The following is a 24072-nucleotide window of genomic DNA, read 5'->3' as shown; positions in this document are numbered from 1 at the left end:
TGGCTTTGGATCTCAATAGTTCTGGCCATTGAGGCCATTTGGGGGGTGAATCAACGGAAGGAAGACCTTTCTCTCTGTCTGTCTCTCTCACTGTCTATAACTCTGTCAAATAAATTTTTAAAAATTAAAAATAATAAACAATCCATATTTAAAACTTAGGACATGGCCGGCGCCGCGGCTCACTTGGCTAATTCTCCGCCTGTGGCGCTGGCATCCTGGCCTTCATTTGGCCTATGGAAAACATAGATCCCTTGTCCCAAACCACTCTAGGCAGCCTGCCAAAGCAGTCTCTTTTTCACTCTTAAATTTTCTAGGCACCGGACTGGCGTTGGGGGTCAGCGTGTTAAGCTGTCTCTGCTCGTGATGCTGGCATCCCATATTGAGTGCCAATTACTCCGGACTCAGGTTCCTGCTAATGTGCCTAGGAGGGCATCAGATGATGGCCCAAGCATTTAGGCCCCTGCCACCCCGTGGAAGACCAGGATGGAATTCATGGCTCCTAGCTTTGGCCTGGCCCAGACGCAGCTGTTGTGGTCATTTGGGGAGTGAAACAGCAAACAGATCTAACTCCTCTCTGTCCTTCATTTTGTCACTCTGCCTTTCAAATAAATAAACCTTTAAAAAACTAAAATAAAATCCTCAGGCACAGATCAGATACACATCAACACACTGTGTCTCCAAACTGCAGTAGTTACATATGAAACTCCCCAAACAACCATGTCACCATAAAGCACCGGGACTTCACTTGAGGGGAGCACCCCCCTTCTCTCCCACAAGGATGGGAGGAGTTAGGAAAGACTGAGCACACACACTCAGTTCAAAAACCCTTCAAATTTTTTTTTCCATTTTTTTTTAACTTTTATTTAATGAATATAAATTTCCAGTGTACAGCTTATGGATTACAATGGCTTCCCCCTCCCATAACTTCCCTCCCACCCGCAACCCTCCCCTCTCCCGCTCCCTCTCCCCTTCCATTCACATCAAGATTCATTTTCAATTCTCTTTATATACAGAAGATCAATTTAGTATAAAGATTTCAACAGTTTGCACCCACATAGAAACACAAAGTGAAACATACTGTTGGAGTACTAGTTATAGCATTATCACAATGTACAGCACATTAAGGACAGAGATCCCACATGAGGAGCAAGTGCACAGTAGCTCCTGTTGTTGACCCAACAAATTGACACTCTAGTTTATGGCGCCAGTAACCACCCTAGGCTCTCATCATGAGTTGTCAAGGCTATGGAAGCCTTCCAAGTTTGCCGACTCTGATCATATTTAGACAAGGTCATAAAAGACAGAGTGAGGATAGTAACCAATGATCCTAAGAGTGGCATTTACCAGGTTTGAACAATTATACAGCATTAAGTGGGGAAGAGGACCATCAGTACACACAGGTTGGGAGTAGAGCCATTGGTGGTAGAGTAGAGGTTATGATTACGAAGGAATGAGGCCCAAGTGCGCTAGACAGGGTCTAGAACAAAGGACAGAGTCATTATTAGAGGAGCTAAGAAAGGTGCTGTCTAAGCTACAATTAAGTTTTCTGATTGAGAGGCAAATAGAACCTGATAGAACCCTTCAAATTTTCAACGACTCAGATCAAAAATGATTTTTTAATTTCCAACTTCCTGAATCTTTTACATCTACAGATGAGGTGAACATTAGATGTCACAAGACCCATTTTCTGGCTCTTTCTTAGAACACCTGCACTGTGTTCCTACAACTCACTTTAGAAATGTACATCTACTGCTGGCGCTACGGCTCAATAGGCTAATCCTCTGCCTGCGGCGGCGGCACCCTGGGTTCTAGTCCCATTCAGGGCACTGGATTCTGTCCCAGTTGCTTCTCTTCCAATCCAGCTCTCTGCTGTGGCCTGGGAGTGCAGTGGAGGATGGTCCAGATCCTTGGGCCCTGCACCTGCATGGGAGACCAGGAGAAGCACCTGGCTCCTGGCTTCAGACCAGCGCGGTGCACTGGCCACAGCGGCCATTGGGGGGTGAACCAACAGTAAAGGAAAACCTTTGTCTCTCTCTCTCACTGTCCACTCTGCCTGTCAAAAAAAAAAAAAAAAAAAAAAAGAAGAAGAAGAAGAAGAAATGTACATCTATTGACTCAGAGCCAAATTCAGAATGAAAGAATTCTATTTTAACATGTAATTAGACATTTTGTATTCATAAGTTTTCCATACAAAATAGGAATAAAATAAAAATTCATAATGCTACCATTCAGAGTAGCCACAATTAACACTCTACTTTTTTCTTAAAAGCTTATTTACTTCTTTGAAAGGCACAGCAATGGGGTGGGGAGGAAAGAGGGGAAGGGAAGAAGAAGGACAGGGACAGAGAATCTTTCCCTAGCCCATTTACTCCCTAAATTCCCACAACCAGTCAGGGCTTGGCCAGGTGATAGCCAGGAGCCAGGAACTGCATCCAGATCTCCTATGTGTGTAGCAAGGACCCAAGTACTTGGGCCACCATCTGCTGCTTTTCCCAGGTGCATCAGCACAAGCTGAATCCGAAGCAGAGCAGCTGGGATATGGGACAAAGTGGCTCAACATGCTGTGCCATGTCAGCCCAAACACTTCATATAAATTTGTCTTCTGAAAATGTATTAATACATTATTTATATACATTTATGAACAATACTATATCCCACATAATATAAGCTTATCTTTTTCAAACATCAAATTTCTCCTAAAGTGTAGGTTTCTTTCTGAAATTTGTCTGTCACTCCCCAAACCCAAAATCTTTATGGTTCCTCACAGCCAGAAATTTAAATTCAACCTTTATTAAATTAAGCATTATAAATATGTTCTCCTATAGCACTAACATCTCTAAATGTAATTTTAAACTTCAAATTTGTCATATAAAATTATACAAGAAAAATGTGAAAGTCAGGGCAAGCCTGACAATGGCAGATGAGAAGCACTGCAGAGTTCAGTAGCAGTTCCATGACAGCCGCTGGAAAGATCTCAGGATGCAGCTTCATTAAGTGTTACAGGTTAATTCACAAGGTGAAAAAAGGCAAAGGTTGCAATTCCTTTATTAGCTTAGTAAAATTAAACTTACAGCAAGCCTTAGTCCTCATTATTGCACACTAAATTCTGTCACACCACACACACAAACACACACACACATTCAACGGCTCCACACTCATCACTCCAAACTGCTATAAGTTCATCTAACACACAAGAGCATAGTTATGAAGACAAAAGATGTTTGAAACTGAATTTCGGGATTAATTCTGTCAAAGTTTCATAAATGATTTGCTCCCCATTCACACGGCACACATTTTAAATTTTATTTTAAAGTCATTTTTTAGCACATAAAATGAGAAGTAAATTCCATTTAAACATGCTGCCAAAAAAATACATTCACTCTTTTAAGCTTGAAGAGGCTTTGTGGTCTTCCTGTACATATGTCAGCAAAAACTAAAAGAATTACAAAAGTGCCTGAAAAAGAGAAAAATTATCAGTTCTCTCTTGAAGCAAAGTCTATTCCACTCAGAAAGTACAGAGCACTAAATGTGGGCAATGTTGATGCACTCCATGTATGACGTGTGTGTGAGTGCTCACCAGACACCCATGTGTGCCTGAAGATACCAGTCAAGACCATCAACAAAACAGTAACTCTCTAGATGATGGTTTCTGCCTTCTTCCTTTATTTTTCAATACTGTTTAATTTGTTTATAAACAAATTGTATGAAAAGTTTCAGTACTAAAGCTTTGTGGTACTAGAAGCACAGACTCATAGATCAATGAAACTAACACAAAAGTTCAGAAGTAAATCCACACAACTTTGGCCAATTAATTATCAACAGACACCAAGGCAATTAACACAGGATATCCAAGATGGACTTGGAAATTTATCTCACTTCATAAAGTGAGCAGAAATGGATTGCAAATCTAAACCTAAGAAAACTATACAACTTTTAATAGAAAATTTCAAAACTCTAGTCAGTAAAAGATTTTGTAAGATAAGACATCATAAGCAGCACCATTCTTAAGAGGAAAAAAAAAAGATACATTGGGCTCCACAAAAATTCAAAAGTTTTGAATCTTGAAAGACATCATTTGAAAATTAAAAGGGCACAGGCTCCGAGAAGATATCCGCGAATATGCTTGGACGCAGAATAAAAAAGAACTCTTACAACTCAATAAGACAAAAATCCCAATTAAAAATCAACAGAAGAGTCAACAAACATATCACCAAAAAGAGGTATAAAAAAATGGCTTGAAAAGATCCTCAACATCATTAGTCACTAAGGAAATGCAAACTCAAACCACAAGGGCATACTACTTCATACCCACTGGGATAATTATAATCAAAAACAAGAAGAGCAGGGAAGACTTAGAGAAACTTAGATACTCACACACTGTTAACATAAAACAGTACAATCTACCCTGGACAACAGTTTCGTAGCTTCTTTAAAAATTAAACACAAATGTACCATGTGCCCAATAATTCCACTCTTAGGCATCCACTGAAAGAAACGAAAAACATCAGTGTAACTATAACTATCTGCACACCAATATCCACAGCAGTGTTATTTCTAAGAGCGAAAAACTAACAACAATCGTCATGTCCATCACCTGGTGAGCAGATAAACAAAATGCAGCACATGCATACAACAGAATACCACTCGGCAATAAAAAGGAACAAAGTACATATATACTCAACATGGATGAACGTCAAAAACACTGTTTTACATGAAATAGGCCAGACAGTATGATTCTGTTTAAAAGAAACATCCTGAAAAGGAAATTGACAGAGGTAGAAAGTAGATAAGTGGTTGCCTGGAGCCAGGGTTAGCAATGAACTGCTCACAGGATGAGCATGCTCAAGCATGTCAACTGAAGTAATAATGGACAATGTTCTACAATTGGACTAAAAGCTCACTAGATTCACTGAAAGTCATTGAACTCTGCATTCAAAATGGGTAATTCCATGATATACGAAGTATGCCTCAATGAAAGTATCGTTAAAAAGAATTTCAAAAGTTAGTACATAATTATGCTACTGACGGGTTTACTAGGTCTTTCTACATGTCAAGGCCAAGTATCATATACAGCAAAACTGTACTAAATGAAAATATACATCAAAATGGCATACCAAAATAACTCACGTGCCACTATCTCTGTTACCAGGATTATGGGTGATTTTTACTTTCAACTTCTGAGGACCATAAGGCACACATCTTTGACCTGATTAACTACTAGCCCTACATCTTTCCTAAGAAAGATAAAAGGAGAACAAAAGGTCACCTGCTTAGTCCATATAATTATATTCTCTAGCTATACAGGATCTGGTATACCACCACACAGAAGCAAAATTACACACAGATGTACATTATGTATACTTCCTGTATCATAGACTAAAAAATGAAGTCCAGATATCTAAAACCTGCTCCAGAATCTGCTTTGGACAGGAACACACTAAGTGCACATATAAACAGAAGGGGCTGAAGACAAGTAATGAGCACACTCTTCCTGTCAATCTCCTTTCCACATTTCCTAACTCACTCTTGAAAATGTGACTTAGAGGCCGGCGCCGCGGCTCCCTTGGCTAATCCTCCGCCTGCGGTGCCAGCACCCAGGGTTCTATTCCCAGTTGCTCCTCTTCCAGTCCAGTTCTCTATTGTGGCCTGGGAAGGCAGTGGAGGATGGCCCAAGTACTTGGGCCCCTGAACCCGCATTGGAGACCAGGAGGAAACACCTGGCTCCTGGCTTCGGATTGGCGCAGCGCACAGGCCGTAGCAGCCATTTTGGGGGTGAACCAACAGAAGGAAGAACTTTCTCTCTCTCTCTCTCTCACTGTCTAACTCTGCCTGTCAAAAAAAAAAAAAAAAAAAACAATGAAAATGTGATTTAGAGTTCCCATTTTATAGCAAATGAAGAGAAAGGATATATATAAAGATTGTGTGTAAGTACTAGCTACAAGAACTGATGTGCAACTCTAATGCTGATATGGGGAAAACTTACCTGGGATAAATCATCTTAGGGCACCTGTTTAGCACTACTTTAAGACTCAGAACAGTGTCTTCTAAAAATGTAAAACCAGTTAACACTTTTTTACAAAACTGTTCATCCATCCCTTACTCAGGAGACCCAAACAAGATTTTAAAAGGGAAGTAACAGATGGGAAGCAATAGAAGAACTTCACAAAAATTCTGCTGTTAGCCCCTCAACAAGGGAGAATTTTGAAGAGCTTAATTATACTTTTAAAAAATTTAAATGCACAGCTTATCTACCAACCTAAACTAGGCAAACTAAGAATGGTTTTTAGAAATTTCATTTTAATAAACAATATGCACTATTTTTTCAAGTTGCTGATTAAAAAAAGTAACTCTGAAAGTCAGCTAAAACAAAGTTCTTAAAAGATACATATTTGATATGCTAATAGACTACTAAGAAGGGGCAGTGCCACATTCCAAAGACCAAACACTGGCCAGTTGTCACCATCACACATACCACAGGGGAACTCTGGCACACCCATTTCAAAGGGTTGCCAACTCTAGACTACATATTTTTACTATTGATTCAACATACTGTTCTATAAATAAAAAGGAAACATTTCTATTTATCTATATACATTTTAATATAGGAGCTCCCAATTATCAAAAAGACTATTTCCAAAACGTTTCATTCCGAGACATGTACCTATGTTGACCCTCTAGCAACTAAGAACTGCCTCCACGATACCTGGGAGATTATATTTTACATCCCTAAAACCCTAAATTCACATACATTTTAATCCAAATGAATGGGATAAATGAAGTTGACTTCCTGTATTTCTGAGAGCAACTTGGTAAATATATTTATGAAATAACAGAACACATTAGGTATTTGATATTTAAATCAAAATAAATTCAAAAATTTAAGTCTTCAGCAAGTAAAGTTAGCTTTTAAAATACTATTTATAGAAAATAAGTGAAAAACAGGATAAATTAATAAAATGTCAAGCGACAGAAAAGGAATCCTACACTCCTTTAAAAAAAAAAGCAATTCAAGTTTAAACTTCCTCCTCCTCACGAATTATGCCACTCTCTTACAGTCATAAAACTATACTAGCCCCTTCATATAAAGGGAAAGAAGCTTCTCTTTCAAATACTGTACTTAGTCAACATCAATTTGTTAGCTGGAATTTGCCAGAATTTCAAGCTGAAAATTATACTTTGATATCATAAAAGCAATGTAATCTCACACCCTGCACACCAAGGTGACTTTCTCATGTTTAATTTACCCTGTATCAGAATACCTGGGCCCAATACTGTGCTTCTGACTCCATCTTCCTGTTAACACAGACCCTCCGAGGCAACAGTGATGGCTCAAGTAATTGGTTCAGGTAATCCATAGTTCTCTTGGATACAGGCACCCAAGTCACCTTCCTATCTGATCCTGTTGGGGGAAGAGACACCAAATCCAACTAACAGGATCTGGACAGGGATTACAAAGGGCTATGGTAGCCAATGTGGCTGACCAGTAGGGTTCTTGGTGACAATCCAATGTACCACTGTTGCCTCTACATCTTAAGAGGCAGTAGGAATTGATGTGTTATATGCTGTACTTCCCCATCCCGTAAGTGCCAGACAGGGTTCTTCCAAATCAGGAAGGACCATATGGAAAAAAAGTGTTAGTACCTTTGGGGCCCCACAAGTCTAATGACTAGTTTTAGCTACAAGCCTCTGAATCATGATTTCACTAACTGGAGCTCTGGCAAAGACAGGCAGCCTCTACCACCTAAGAAGTGACCCTCAGGGTTTTGGATTCTGCCTCACTCACACAGCTACCAGGTATACTCTTTTGAAAAGCAGCTATCAGTGTTCTTTTGGTTTTTGTGGAAACTGAAGGCCTGAATCATGGAGGCTTCATAGGTCTCCAGCCTGGCATTCCTATTTTGGGGTGGGTCAGCTCAAACTCAATGACTAACAATGTAGTAAATCAATGGGAAATGCCTATTTGAAACTGGCTAAGCTTTAGTCCCAAGCAGCACCTCAACTTTACATGAGAAAAGTGACACCCAGCCTTCTGCAGGACGCTTTATCCTCTAAGCTACCACAAGAGGTCACATTACAGGCTTACTGGAATCCACATCCAGTAAACTATCATATCTTACAAATCAAACATCACCCCTCCATTGCCCCTAGTAAAATACACATCAGGATCAGTCCTTTCTCAGACTTTGCCATCAGCCTCTCAATTCATCTCCTAGTATACAATCTTAATTCATCCTCAAGCCACTCTCCAAAAGCAGACAGAAAAATCTTTTGAAAACACAACATGAAGCCAGCGCCATGGCTCAATAGGCTAATCCTCTGCCTTGTGGCGCCAGCACACCGGGTTCTAGTCCCGGTCGGGGTGCCGGATTCTGTCCCGGTTGCCCCTCTTCCAGGCCGGCTCTCTGCTATGGTCTGGGAGTGCAGTGGAGGATGGCCCAAGTGCTTGGGCCCTGCACCCCATGGGAGACCAGGAGAAGCACCTGGCTCCTGGCTTCGGATCAGCGCGATGCGCCAGCTGCAGCGCGCCGGCCGTGGCGGCCATTGGAGGGCGAACCAACGGTAAAGGAAGACCTTTCTCCCTGTCTCTCTCTCTCACTGTCCACTCTTCCTGTCAAAAAAAAAGAAAAAAGAAAAAAAAAAAGAAAAACACAACTTGAGCAACTTAGTCTACCCCATTAAAATCCAACAATAGTTTCATCACTGCCTTCAGTGCAAACTAAACTGAACTTTCCAACACAACTCCTTGAAATAGCCTTGTAGTTGCACTCCTGACCACCTCTTTAGCCTCATCTTTCCCATTCCTCCTTTACATTCCACATCACTGCCATACAGAACCAGCATCATTTTCCAATATGACCTCTCGTATTCAGGTTTTTTTTGCCTCAACCTCTTGAAACCCTCCCTCTCCATACATTATCCTTTTGCCTAACTGGTCTACTCTTCAGGTCATGGTTCAGAGGACAACAGAATTTTTACCTTGATTACTTAAAATAAGACAAGGTTTCCACGTAACACACTGTCACTGAATTCACATTGTTTACTTTATCTTCTACTGTAAAGAGGAATCACAAATTTTTTTTTCACTGTTACATAACCCCGCTCATGTGCTCTATAACTATTTGGGTAATTAATGGCAATCCATGGCCGGCGCCACGGCTCAATAGGCTAATTCCCCACCTTGCGGTGCCGGCACCCCGGGTTCTAGTCCCGGTCGGGGCGCCTGATTCTGTCCTGGTTGCCCCTCTTCCAGGCCAGCTCTCTGCTGTGGCCAGGGAGTGCAGAGGAAGATGGCCCAAGTGCTTGGGCCCTGCACCCCATGGGAGACCAGGATAAGCACCTGGCTCCTGCCATCGGATCAGCGCGGAGCGCCAGCCGCAGCGCGCCAGCCGCAGCGCGCCAGCCACGGCAGCCATTGGAGGGTGAATCAACGGCAAAAGAAGACCTTTCTCTCTGTCTCTCTCTCTCTCTCACTGTTCACTCTGCCTGTCAAAAAAAAAAAAAAAAGGCAATCCATATGCTTGATAATCAAAAACAAAATTAATTTTTAAGGATCACTTGACTTAGAAATACATTACTTTAACGAAATTATATCCTGCCTTCCCTATTACACTGCATTGACATTAATATAAAAATTTCACAACAGTGTTATTAAGTAGGTAACAGGCAATGTTACTCTCATTTTATAATCTGAGGATTTTCACATCATCTGGCAGGAGCAAATCAGGATTAAATGTAATCTTTTTGTCCATACATACAGTATTAAAACTTTACAATGAGAAGAATCGCTCAATAAGAGTATAAGTCAACAACTATGAAAGTCTAGTAAATCTCAAAGGGCATTCAATTCTCTACTATCTTAAAAACACAAAATGGCATAGATAATCCACAAATAATATCTGGGACTATGTCATCCTTTTTTTCCTTAGTAAATGCTTTCTGAAAATGTTTGACCTAAATTAATATTCAGTATAATTTGGACTATCTCAGAACATGCCAATTAATGACTAGAAAAAGTATTCTACACACAGTGAAGAGTCTATGTCACTCTTAAGATTTAATATATACCATATAGAATGCATCAACTACAGGGATGAGGAATCTTTTTTCTGCCAAAGGCCATTTGGATATTTATAACATCAGTCATGGACCATACAAAATTATCAACTTAAAAACTAACCTGTTACATAAATTTATTGAATTTCAAGCCCCATCTGCAGTTGCCTTGGCAGGGCCAGAGCAGATGATTTCGCAGGCCTGACATTCCAGATGTTCCCCTTTCCTAAACTAGAATACACAAATTAAAGATTACCACATGGCAGAAAGTAACTGCAGTGAACTCAAAGCTTCACAGTGTCACTTATAATACATACTACTGTATCTCTATGTTCAAGAACATGTACCTCTATTACTCCAAAACAGCTCAATTTTGCATTAGATCTACTTGAACAAAATCATCCAAAAGTGTATTTTTGAATAGTCATATTCAGATGTGAGGATGTTTCACCAACAATGTATATCTTTAAAGAATTAAAATCCTAAGAATGATCCCCTTGTTTTAAAAATCTTACAAATGTCATTCATTTGCATTCCATTTACTTGCATGGGTGGGATGGGGTGAAGCTATGGCTAGTGAGTAGGAAATTATAATCTTGTTAATGCTCACTTATTCATTCTATGTGGTGGCTGGAACAGCTTTGAGATTTTCTGCTTTAAGGATATCTATAAATACATAATATAAAATATAGCACCTCAAATTAGTAATTTTGAGACAGAATTTTACTAAACACTATGAGTTATGTAAGTCTAGGCAAAATGCTAGTCTTCCATATCCAACTGGGAGTGTCTTTGGACAAACTACCTAAACTCTCTGCACATTACTTACCTAATATAACCAGAAATTAATTAGAAATTAACTTACACTTGGGGCTGGCGCTGTGGCGTAGTGGGTAAAAGCTGCCGACTACTGTGCTGGCATCCCACTCTGGCGCCGGTTCCAGTCCTGGCTGCTTTACTTCTGATCCAGCTCTCTGCTGTGGCCTGAGAAAGCAGTGGAAGACGGCCCAAGTTCTTGGGCCCTACACCTGCGTCGGAGACCCAGAGGAAGCTCCTGGATCCTGGCTTCAGATCTGCTCAGCCCCGGCCGTTGCAGCTATTTGGGGAATGAACCAGCAGATGGAAGCTCATGCTCTCTCTCTCTCTCTCTCTGCCTCTGCCTCTCTGTAACTCTGCCTTTCAAATAAATAAATATATAAAAAAGAAATTAAATTACACCTTACAGGATTATCATAAAACTAGCTCAATCACTTGGTAGCTGTGTCCCTTAAGTTACTTCACCTCAAGTTCTATAGCTGTCAGATGGCAATACTAATACCTACCTAAAAGGGCTCTTTGTAAAGACTAAATCTGTTTTAGGACACTGGCTGGCAAGTATGAGTGACAGTAAACCACTACACAAGCTTTAGTTACCATGAACAGTATCAGCAGCAGCAGCATATTACTAGATGATGCCTCACATTTCTTTTTCTTTTTCTTTTTTTTTTTTTTTAAGATTTATTTATCTTACTTGAAAGGCAGAATTAGAGGGAAAGGAAGAGAGAGAGGTCGATCTTCCATCCATAAGTTCACTCCCAAAATGGCCACCATGGCTGGGGCTGGGCCAGTCCAATGCCAGGAACCAAGAGCTTCTTCTGGGTCTCTCACATGGGTGCAGGGGCCCAGGGAGTTGGGTCATCTTCCACTGCTTTACCAAGAACATCAGCAGGGAGCTGGATCAGAAGTGGAACAGCTGGGACTTGAAATGGCACCCATATGGGATGTCAGCATTGCAGGTGGGCAGCTTAACCCACTACACCACAGCACCAGCCCTGATGCTTCATATTTCTACCATACGAAAAAAAGTCTTTGAAAAATTAATCTCATTTAGTGAACTGATTATTATACAGATTGAGCTCACACATCCAAGAATCTTTATGCTTTTTGAAACTTTAAATGCCCAAGAAATTTTCTGAATTGACTATTGTTCATGAATGCTGACAAGATGTGTATCAAATATCCACCCTAAACAAACAATTCTATTCTATGAACTAAAATATACTAAAGTATAACACAAAATTACATCTATTGTACTTTCTCCCTCAAAAAGATCTCAAAATGATTCAAATAATCCAATACAACAATCTTCAAAACATGCAAGATACTTGAGAAAGCAGCAGCTCAGAGCAATCAGCATCTTTCTCTAACACTTTTGCCACATAATTACAAAATTGTGTCTACAACTCTGACCTTGCCATTAAATTGTTCAAAACATGTACTGAGTATCCACTCTGTTCCAGGCAAGCACTGTGCTAAACTCTGGCATAATTAACACAAAAGGAAAACCCAAAAATAAAAGAAGTATGCCACTAACAATTAAGTATTTCAAATAGTATAATCTCGTTTGCCTTAAACAGTGAATAAGAAAACTACAGACTCTCATAGTTGAATGCATCAACACTTAGCAGGAGTTAAGCAATCTCATATAAGTGACAATCCAGTATTTTACCCAAGGAGAATTGAGAGTAAAACCAATCCGTCTACACTTCTCCATCAATTGTCACTTATTAAGTAAAGATAAATGCTCATCTTAAATATCAGTCAAATAATCTCAAGAGCAGCACCACTAAATGTGTAGTATATTTTTTAACCCATTTATTTTGGAAAGTCCAGAAACATGAATTTTAAGTTCCATAAACCTAAATATCACCTATAATCTACCCAAACTAAACTGTGTTCCCTTAGCTTTCCTCAGTATCTGAAATTTTATTTTCCTGGGGCAACCAGAATCAACTTGCTAATCATATCTTCTTTTAATCAACCAATCATTTTCTTAGGAGCAAATAACCACATAAGAGTTGACACTATCAAATGTTCCACAACACAAAAGTTTCCTCAGAGGCGACTGCAACCATAGCAAAGTTTTAAAGAAACTTAAGAACTGTGATCCAGCAAAGCTGCTCTCCCCAAAAAACGTAAACTTGACTATCAGGCAAGAAACCTAACTGCTAATGTGGGTATCCAAAACTTAAAAGGAGACAAACCGCCAAGCGATTTTTTTAATACTTACCTGCCAGGCAAAAAGTGCTGCTAGAAAAAGCTGCCATGCACACCCACAGCCAGATTCATCATCCTGATGCACGTGTACATGCACTTCAAGACTAGGAACCTGTCTTGGAGTTCATTATTACCGTCTATGAAAGTCCCACGGAAAAATGTGCTGTCATTTCACTTCATGAATGCCGATTAGGCAGTTTCAGTTAACTGCAACACTTCACAAATAAACTCCAATTATCCAAGTCCTTCTGGGCCCAAAGCTCCTGCTTCTATTATTAAACACAATTAAAGAATTAACAGGATCAGTGTGTTTTTCTTGAGGTGCATTAGACTAAAATGATTTGCAGTAAGTCACCAAAACCCCCCGAGTGGCTGAAATTCCTTCAGCCATATAAACCCGTCCTCCGCGATGTCCCTCTACTAAACTGCAGGACTAACACAAGACAAAACTGACCGACACACATTCTTCACACAGAAATCAAGGGGCAAAAATCTGGCAAGCTAGATACACATGGGCGGAGGGGGAGAAAGTATACACAAATTCCAAAAATCTCTGCCTCGTTCAGAATGGCACTTTGTACCGCTGCAAGCATTCAGGCACACTGGGGGGTGGGGCGGGCGGGCACTCCACAAATGCTGTTGACAGAGGAGACAAGATAAAGTCTCGCCAACAAACAGTACTAACAGGTAACGCTGGAAATCAGTCGCAGAAACAGCAGAAATAACAACAACCTTCCGGCAAATTCTACACCCAGAGGGGGGAAAAAAATCAACGCATCCTAGGTACTCGGGAGGAGGGGTCGGGGAGGGGTTGGGTATTTAAAGTGACCCGGAATAGCCATGGCGGGGGGGACCCACAGCAACTGACACTTCCACTGGAGCTGGACAGTCGCAGATCTGGGCAATCACAGTAGAAACCATGTGTTTTGGAAAGACACCAAGGCCACACCCTTAGACTCTGGACCTCAAACGCCGGGGCCGGAGAGGTCAACGCAGCATCCCAGCTGGAAGCGGTGGACGCACAGGTGGAGGAGCAGGTGACGGGGGCGCCAGACACAACTTCCACACCGGGGCCCGCGGGGCCGGGCGTCGGGCGAGGCAGCAGGGGGCGTGGAGCTGGGGGCGCGCGCTGGCAGGCGCCAGGAGCGCGAGGGGGCGCGGGCCGGGTCGGGGCAGCACGTCCACGCGCCGGGGGTCGCGGGCGGCAGGGGCGGCGAGCACGCGCGTGGGGCTGCGAGCGCGGCGAGGCGGCGGCAGGAAAGTCCGTCCCGAATGAATGGGCGCGCGGGCCAGGCCCGGGCCGCCGACCTCGCAGGAAGCGGGCCCGGGCCACGCCACCCCACCGCGCCGGCGCGGGCCCCGGCCGCAGCCGCCTCTCCGCCAAAATGGGGGTCGCGGCGCGGGAAAGCGAGGGGCGTGAGGGGAGGAGGAACGGGGAGAACCAGCCACTCACCCTCCGCTCGAGCCTCCAGGCGCTCAGCCCCGCTCCTCCGCCCTCCTCGAGCCGCGCCGGCGGCTCCTCAGCGGCGCTAGGGGGAGCCCCGGGCCCGGAGCGGCGGAGCGGCGGCGGCCGGACCGGGAGCCCCTCCGCACCTGCCCCTGTGGTGGAGCCGCGCTGAGCCAGGCAGCGGCGGCAGCGGCGGCTCGAAGCGGGGAGGGCAAGTGACCCGGATGTACAGGGTAACGGCGAGGAGGGGGAGGGGGGAATGCCAGGAAGTGAGGGCGCCGCGGACCTGTCCAGCCGTGCGCATGCGCCGCCCGCCCGCCCCGCAAGGTAAACCCTCAGCCTTCTGGCTCCGCCCTCCTCCCCCAGCCCCCGCCCCTGCAGAAAGGGGCGGGGCGAGGCCGGAGACAGGTGGTCGCGAGGGCGCGGCGCGGAAGGGGGCGCGGCCACATCCCCCGCGCCCCTGCCCTCCTTAAAGGGGCAGCACACCTCAGTGTGGAGACAGCTCTGGGTGGGCCGGGGGTCGTCTCAAGGCACAGACGCGAACGTCGGGCTCGGAGGTGGCGCCACGTGCTGGGGGCTCGCAGACCACGGTTCAGTGCGGAGCCCGGCGGAGCTGTCACACTCCGGCCTCCCGCGCCGGGAAGGGCTGGGCCGCTCGGCTCGGCTCGCCCAGCGGCTCCGGCCAGGTGCAGCGGCTCCGGCGCGCGTCCCGAGCTCAAGGTGCACCGTTAGCGCCCGCGGTGAGAGCGTGGAAACGCCCTCGGCGCGTGCGGGACGGTCGGTGCCAGAACCGCAGGTGACGCCCCTGTGCAGGGCACTTCCAGGCACAGCTGACCCGGTTCCGGGGTCGACTCTGCCCTCAAGCGTCAGGTGGGCCCAGAATCTGGCCCCTGCTTCGGCAATGTCTCACGCCTCTCCCTCTAAGGAACGGAAATCCCATCTTGGCTAGCTCCTCCGGATGCTGTGACACAGGCTTCATTGGTGTACAGAGATCTGCACTGGCCGAGGAGCTGCCAGTGCAGCTCAGCAAAGAGCCTCTGGATGAGTGATTAACAGCAAGACAGCAGGACAAGGCCTGCAAGAAACACGGAATCCCTTTCCCCGGACTGGCCCAGCCTCGTTCCCGGCTGTGCGAGCATGCACGTGTCCGCTCTGCCAGCACCCACGTGGGATGTCCCCAAAGAGGGCACTGACTCAGAAAGCAAGACCCTGCAAGAAGTGCTGAGTGTAGTCTTCCACGACCCCCCCCTCACCATTCTGCATGAACATGTTGAGCAAACAAGCAGATTTCTTCTCAGCCCTTTGGCTAAGATCAAGTGAAAAGAGAAGCAGAAACATGCAAAAAAAAAAAAAAAAAGATGTTTCCATGAGCACATTAGCCTCTCAACGATAATTTAATCATACTGGCATTTTTTGAGTCCTGAGGATGTGTCAGGCACAGTTCCAAACCCTTGACTTGCATTTCCTCTTTTGCTTTTTACAATCAACCTACATGGAACTATGATTTGTGGAATTTACAAATGAGGACACTAAGGCCCAGTATGTGAAAGCCAGAGGATGTGAACCCAATCTGTCAACTCCACAGTTTGTTTCTCAATTTATACCGCAGTGCCTCTATTTTCTTAAAATTTCCAACGATCTGTTGCTTTCTTTAAATACTGTTTTTTCTTTGGCATTTTAAATTATTATTAAATTACTTTCCAAACATAGGAAATAAACCAGTTCACTGAACCACTGATCCATTCAATCCAGACAGACATTTGTCCCTCTACTTTGTCCTAGGCACCATGCTGAGGGGGCTGGGGTGGTGGACGTGGTCTCTGCTTCGGAGGGGCTCAGAGTCTAGTGAGAGGTAGGCCTATATCCTCACAATTACAATCCAGCAAGACTCAGTGTAATTCAGAAAGAGACAGGAACCCACTGTCCCTGGGACAGCCGTGAAGGCTTCAGGGAGGATGGGACCTTTGAGCTTGGTCTTGAAGAGAAGGGGAATAAGAGAAGAAGAAAAGACACCGGCAGAGGGAACGGTGTTCATGATGCACTGCTGGTGAGCCTGGGCGCTGAGACTGTGAAGGACCTCACCCACCCAACAACAGGGACTTCTAGCCAAGGAAGAGAAAGAATCAGATGTTTCTATCAAGATCACCTGGACTACACTGTCCAGGATTAACTACAATGGAAGAACAGAGACTGCAAGACCAATTAAGAGGCTGTTGGGTAGGTGGTGTCCAAGCAGGAGATCATGAGGACTTTGCCCAAGAAACTGGTAGTAAAGAAGATGACTTGGCCAGCACCGTGGCTCAACAGGCTAATCCTCCGCCTAGCGGCGCCAGCACACTAGTCCCGGTCAGGGCGCCGGATTCTGTCCCGGTTGCCCCTCTTCCAGGACAGCTCTCTGTTGTGGCCAGGGAGTGCAGTGGAGGATGGCCCAAGCGCTTGGAAGACCAGGAGAAGCACCAGGCTCCTGGCTTCGGATCAGCGTGGTGCGCCGGCAGCAGTGCGCCAGTCACAGCGGCCATTGGAGGGTGAACCAACGGCAAAGGAAGACCTTTCTCTCTGTCTCTCTCACTGTCCACTCTGCCTCTCAAAAAAAAAAAAAAAGAAGAAGAAGAAGATGACCAGGCACCGGAATCAAGATTCTTGGTGATGCAGAATCCGCAGGGGTTTGTGATTGGTTGGATCTGGGGGAAGAGGAACCGGGAGCTGTGGGTTCCTAGCTTAGCACACTGGCTGGATGGTGACACCATCTGATCCCGATGCTTTACACAGTTTCTATTCCCTCTCTCTTCCGACCTTTATCCATGGAAATGCACGCTGCTTTTACTGGCATCTTCAGACGTGTGCAACTGTTTCTCCACACTCTTTCATATTTCTACCCCATCACATTTATCATACTAATGGCAGCAGAACATTTCAAACATGGTGAAATAGCTCAGTGTTCTTCAGTTGCTCAAGGCCCACACCCTTATGCCTGGTTTACCCTACACTTACTTGGCTCCGGGAATTTGTGAGGGATGAGCTGAGCCAAGAAGGAAGAGTCTTCAGGCAAAGGGTGCTGGAAAATCGGGGCCTCAAGGGCCAGCAAAACTGCAGCCCTGCTAGGAGAGCCGAGGACCACTGCACTGCATGTGGGAACTGCAGAGCTGTGGGAAACAACCCGCTGGCTGTGGGGACCCTGATGTGTCATTCTCTATGGAAGCAGGTTCCCACGTCCTAACCCTGCTCATCCAGCCATTCAGTCACTCATCTTGCAGTGCATTCTTAGGAAAAAAGGGCAAAGAGCAGAGCTGAAGCCACTTCAAAGCTCTGGCTGCGCCCTAGCCAGGGTTCAAAACCTGATCTACAACTTACACAAGTCACTCAGCCTCGGGTTCCCCACAAGTCTCAGTAAGGATTAATTCAGAATTTGTGAAACACTGGGAGTTGAACTAGGCATAGATGCAGTTCAGTGATTGTTTTCGTTTTGGTATCCTCAAGGTTTTTGTTCTTGTTTCCTTTATTTATTTGAGAAATAGAGGGAGAAAGAGAGAGGTCTCCCTCACCTGCTGGTTCATTCCCTTAAATGCCTGCAACAGCCAGGTCTGGGCGGTGCCCAAGCTAGGAGCAAAAAATTCAATTCAAGTCTCCAGGTGGGTGGCAGAGACCCACTACCTGGACCATCATCTGCTGCTTCCCACAGTCAGCATTAGCAGAAAGGTGATTCAAGAACGGAGCCAGGACGCAATCCCGGGCACTGGAATTTGGGCACATCCCAACCAGTGTCTCACCTGCTGCACTGAAGGCCCACCCCTGCTTATGCCTTCTTGACTCCCACCGATTCAGGCCAGCACATCATTCAGTTCAGAGCCTGAGTCTGCCAGAGGGAAAAAGGGCCACACGCTCAATCTCTACATTCCCATTTCCTATCTGTGAAACAGGGATAAGAATCCCTCCACTTCATGGCAATGTCATGAAACCCTCATAAGTACCCTATAGGAAAATACTTTCAAAGCCCCAAGTTACTATTACTGCTATTATAATCATCTTGATTTCTCCTCTTAAAAACAAGCAAACCAGAAAACTGTGACCTCAGCATAAATTCCCTGGATTGCAACTACTGGCTTAAAAGATCTGAATGTTTTTATGGTTCTTGATTTGTTTTGCCCAGCTGTCGTTAGAGAGGAATTCTATCCATATTTGCTGTCACCCTTAACTCAAATATACTACTCAGCAAGCACTTAGAAAACAGTTCCCATTGTCTCTGTATGCAGTCTTTCTCCTCCATCTAATACTCAGAGAGCTTATCCATAAGTCACTTCTCTCCCTTTTCACAGCAGGAAGGAATACGGAATCCCTGAACAAAGAGGCACCTTCCAAGCATTCCCACCACAGTCCAGGGCTCCAGGCTAATGGCTAAGACCACAGTGCTGCCTTACAAAAGAGGAGCCCATGAGTAGTTAATGAATGCAGAACAAGATGGGGAAATGAGACCTGGGAATCCCCTGGGTAGGCCCAGAAGGTCCTGGGGCTCTGAAAGATGACATTGGAGCTGCTATTTAAAAAGAACTCAAGTAAGAAGTGCAAAGCCAACAAATCAAACCTAACCCCTTCCTGTTATTCAGAAAACCTTAACTAATCTCCTAGGAGCTATAAGGTTGTCCTTATGCCCATGGTTCCTCAGTTAAAAGGTCTACCTAGAAGCCTTAGTCAAGTTCCCAAATGCACACAATTCTCACAGTGAGGCAGCTCCAAATCTCCTCACCCTCGCTGTTCCTTCCTTGTGGCCAGGGGGCATTTTCATGGGCTGTTAAGGATCAAATGCATTCTCCCCTTCACCTTTTGCAAAGATGAACCCTAGCCCATTCACTCAGTGGGTAGGGCCAGTGTTAAACTGCCTCCTGCAATGCTGGCATCCCATACTAAAGCACCAGTTTGAGTACTGGCTGCTCTGCTTCTGATCCAGCTTCCTGCTAGTATACCTGGGAAAGCAGCAGAAGATAGCCCAAATAATTGGCCCAAGCCACCTACATGGGAGACCCAGATGGAATTCCAGGTTCCTGGCTTTGGCCTGGCCCAGCCCTGGCCATTGCAGCCATTTGGGGGAGTGAACCAGCAGATGGAAGATATCTCTGTCTCTCTCCCTCCATGTTCCTCTGCCTTTCAAATAAATAAAACAAATCCTTAAAAACAAAATATCAGGTCTGTGAAGGTAGAGACCAGGGCTAGTGTACCCACTGCAGTCCCTGCCATGGTGCACACCACCTAAGAGGTCCTCCAAAAACACACTGAATGACTGGGTCAGAAAGGGAGGCCTTGGACAGTTACTGGGTTTCTCCAGCCCCCTGTACATTTTTTCACCCTGATGATATGAGTAAGACATGTTGATTGCAGCAAAAATCTGAAAACGCTCCTGAGCAAAAAGAGGAAAATATAAACACTCGTGATCCAACCACCCACACCACACGGCCACCCAAATGTCTGTCCAGTGTCTGTATCTATACAAAGTTCACATGTGTGTTTATCAAAACAGATCACATACTAGGTTGTAGTCTTCTGTGTTCCATCTCACAGTGAGTCCCAATCACCCTCCTTTATAAAGATGCTGCACATGCATCGTTGTGAAAGGCTATGTAGTATTCCACAGCGTAGCTGTACCAGGAGTCTCTAACAAATCTCATGTTCAGCTAAAAGGTAGGTTTCCTCGGTGTCAAGAAAAGCAAAGTGTTCCAGCGCAGCACTTCCCTCTTGGCAAGCTGCCCGTGTCCCCCTCTGTTTGTATTGCTTTAGCGCTGTATTTCTCCAGAACTGCACTCCCCGCCGCCCATTCACCACCTGGAGTTATTAAGAATCCCCGTCAACGAGAGAAGCCAAATCCTTTGCAGCCGGAAAAGCTAAAGTGTGACGAAGCAAGGACGATGTCTTCAAGTTCAAACTGGGAAGCTGCTGCTGTTACAGGCGACAGAAATGACGAGCGTGTTTTCTTGCCAAGATTTTAATTGGAAAAAAGAGGAAAGACTTTCTGCACACGTCTTCACTTCTTCCCCCCAAGCCCTACCCCAGGGCAGGGTTATTCCTACGAGGGATGGGCTGGTTGCCAAGGCTGTAAGCAGTCTGCAGCCCAGACTCGCTGGCTGGCTGTGAGGGCACACTCAGGAATGGCTGCCCTTTCCCACAAACAGCTCTCAGCTCACATGAAGTTCAGCAGCTCAAAGGAATACCCATTGGCCATCTTCAGCTCTGACCATCACATCCATCACATCCACGCCACCTGGAAGGACAGCAGTACCCAGAGGGCACCCCCTGAAGGAGGGGATAAGATGCTATAAAATCAGAGATGGAAAGGAGAACGCCTAGGTGGGCCATTCATTTCTGAACTTTGCCCCACTGTGACCCAGGAACCCAAAGACAGGTCAGTTCATCTCTGCTGGTCCACCACCTCACATAGCACACGCTTGGAACCGACTGAAAAGAACACCCATAGAGACAAAGAATCCCGAACTGTGTCCAGGGTCACTAATGGATCTGTGTCATTTAAAAATTATATTTTGGTATGCTTTACAGAAATACCATAGATAGAAAAAAGAGAAAAGGATTTGGTTGGAAATACAGAGGGAACCAACACCCCTCACACCGCTGATCAGTTTGCGCAGGTGTTGTACAAAATTATTTCCACCTCCTTGGATAGTTCATGCCTTACAACATCACAGAGAAATTTCTTGTATGCCCCACTTTCAGATGAGAAAACTGAGGGACAAAGAGCTCCAATGTCTTGGATGGAGCTCACAGAGCTGCCAGGAGGTAGAGCAGGATTCTACCCCCAGGCCTCTGCAGCTGCTGACCTCACAGAAACAGCTCCACCTTCCTTGCTCTCCCACTTCCTCCTTTATTTCCACAAACACTAACGAAACCCCCAGTTTCCAAGCTCCATCTCAAATATTACAAGACTCATCCATAAATAGAATAGTCACCTAACTCACTGCAGTACTATAAAGAGTGGTAAAAATAATAGGCAGAGCGTAAGGAATTCCCTGTAGTCAAACTGCCCTTGGTCATAAAAAACAGCAATCACATACGTACATGTAGACATACGCTTGGTCAATATAGTAAACACGTAAATGCTTGGTAAAGCTTAAATGGCTGTTAAACTCTTAAATAAACATAAGTTACTGATTATCTTGGTGTCTGACATTTGCTGGTGTGCTACTCAAACTCAGAAGGTTGCAGGTCACAGAGGCAGAGTCTCTGGTGTGCAGCCAGTCTATTTCAGTCCCTTCATTTTCTCAGTTGTGAAAAGAGCAGCAGAAGATGGCCCAAGAGCTTGGGCCCTTGCCACCCACATGGGAGTCCTCGAAGAAGCTCCTGGCTTCTGGCTTTGGCCTGGCTCAGCCCTGGCCATTGCAGCCACTTGGGGAGTGAACCAACAGATAGAAGCTCTCTCTCTGTCTCTGTCTCTCTCTCTGTCACTCTCTGTCTCTCTCTCTCTTTCACTCTCTGTCTCTCTCTCTCTCTCTGTAACTCTGCCTTTCAAACAAATAAACCAATCTTAAAAAATTGAAGGGTTTGCTGTCAGTGCCTCCCAAGTCATTTTCAGATTTAAAGTTACCCAGTCCTAAGGTTCCAAATTATAATCTATCAGCATCAAGGATAATATATAATTGCTAACTACACCAGAAAATGGTGGGAACATAAGCAAATATAAGTTAACATTCCCAATTGTCTTTAATTCTATTTTTTTTCTATAACATGGTGAGTATTGTATTTATTCTCTCTCTGCATGAACAACATCTAAGCTCCACAAAGGCAGAGGTTTATGTCTAGTTTGTTCACTGATCTATCTCCAGCCCCTAAAACAATGCCCAGCACATAGTAGGACCTGCTCAGTTAACATTCGCTGATTTAAAGTTTGATGGGGCCTGCATTGTCGCACAGCTGGTTAGACTGCTGTTTGCAATGCCAGCATTCCACAAGGGTGCTGATTCAAGTCCCAACTATTCCACTTTTGATCCAGCTCCCTGCTAATGTACCTAAGAAAGCAGCAGAGAATGGCCAAATTGCTTGGGCCCCTTCACCCACATAAAAGACCCAGTTGAAGCTCCTAGCTCCTGGCTTTGGACTGGACCAGCCCCAGCCATTGCAGCCATTTGGGAAGTGAGCCAGATGATAGAAGATCTCTTTCTCTCTGTAACTATGCCTTCCAAAAAATAAAATAAAATAAAAATCTTTTTTTAAACTGTGGCTACTAGTTTAAAAGAGCAAAGGACCAAATTTTACAGAGAGAATGCTATGAAATTTAAAACATGTACCCCCTGTGGGGAAATGGCAGAAAGAATTAGAGATGTTAAAACACAGGCTTTTGCCACTTTGAGCAAACCAGGTCATGCCCTGCTGGGAGCCCTATATACAGGCTGAGCAGGGACAGGATTATATTGTTTTTGATTTGTTACTTTAAAAAACATTTATTTACTTGAAAGGTAGTTACAGAGAGAGAGCAAGATCTTCATTCACTGGTTCACTCCCTCAAATGGCCACAACGGCCAGAGCTGGGCAGATCCAAAGCCAGGAACCAGGAGCTTCTTCTGGGTCTTCCCCATGGGTGGCAGGGGCCCAAACACTTGGGCCATCTTCCACTACTTTCCCAAGAGCACTAGCAGGGAGCTGGATCAGAACTGGATCAGCCAGGACTCCAACTGGAGCTCATTTGGGATACAGGCATGGCAGACAGGGAGTTTAACTAGCTGTGCCACAATGCTGACCCCTCTGTTGATATTTTAGACCATTGTGTTTGTCCAAATTGACAGCAACTGAAAAGGAAAGAGGTCAGCCAGGGAAAGCACAGAGAGTTGAAAGGGCTCCCAGCAGGGCACGACCTGGTTTGCTCAAAGTGGCAAAAGCCTGGACATGATGCAGAGTCCAGGCAAGCAGGTGGGGGCTGGAGTGCAAGGTGGGACCAGGTGAACAGCCGCTTCAAGCAGAAGTGGCCAAGGAAGAAAGGAGAGAACCTGGTGAATGAAAGGCAGAGTGAGAAGGGGTACAGCTAACAGAAGGCACAGGGCCTGTAGTTACTCTATTAATGGAAATAGAAGCAAAGAGGCAGGAAGTGGATGAGGTAATATGATGCAGATAAAGAAAAGCCAATTTGCCATGAACTTTTAATTACAAGCTGATATCTATTAAGCTGTTCCCAGGACGAGTAGAACTTCCACCCATTAATTGCCTCGATCAATGGAAGCTTTGGTGAATGTAAGCACCCAGGGGCACTTGGGGCTGTTACATGTGCTCACTAGTCAGAAGCCTTTTGATCTGCTGCTATGGATGCACAACAGACAAGTCCCATATACTACAGTTAACTGATTTGCTGTAGGTATTTTTTCATTAGCCAACTGGTCAGTCATTCCACCCTGCGTCACATACTCAGGAGACACACGGGGTACAAGAGACAGGCATGAAAGGCATGAAGGCTACCACCTTTCTCTAGTACAACACTATTGCTAAATAAATGGCAGAGACAGTACCTCCTGGTAAATTTAAGGGCAAGGACTCTCTCTCTCTGGCTTTGG

At 44.9% G+C, this 24072-nt stretch overlaps 1 protein-coding gene across 7 annotated transcripts in view; it reads right to left on the bottom strand.

Moving 5' to 3' along the window:
* The window catches only part of CYRIB (CYFIP related Rac1 interactor B), a 173218-nt gene that overhangs the window by 82441 nt on the left and 66705 nt on the right, over window positions 1-24072 (bottom strand). For 2 of the 7 annotated variants that reach the window (XM_062187987.1, XM_062187989.1), the window contains exon 1: window positions 14543-14666. The exons of 4 other annotated variants lie outside the window; for them this stretch is intronic. The gene's annotated coding sequence lies outside the window, so the exon portion shown is untranslated. Of the gene's footprint in view, window positions 1-14542; window positions 14668-24072 lie in introns of those variants that run through there. One more of the 7 variants, XM_062187985.1, reaches the window with a different exon arrangement.

Source organism: Lepus europaeus, chromosome 4 (genome assembly GCF_033115175.1).
Source record: "Lepus europaeus isolate LE1 chromosome 4, mLepTim1.pri, whole genome shotgun sequence".
Taxonomy (NCBI): domain Eukaryota; kingdom Metazoa; phylum Chordata; class Mammalia; order Lagomorpha; family Leporidae; genus Lepus; species Lepus europaeus.
The sequence above is the reverse complement of the archived record's forward strand: the minus strand, read 5'-3'. Positions and strand labels throughout refer to the sequence as shown.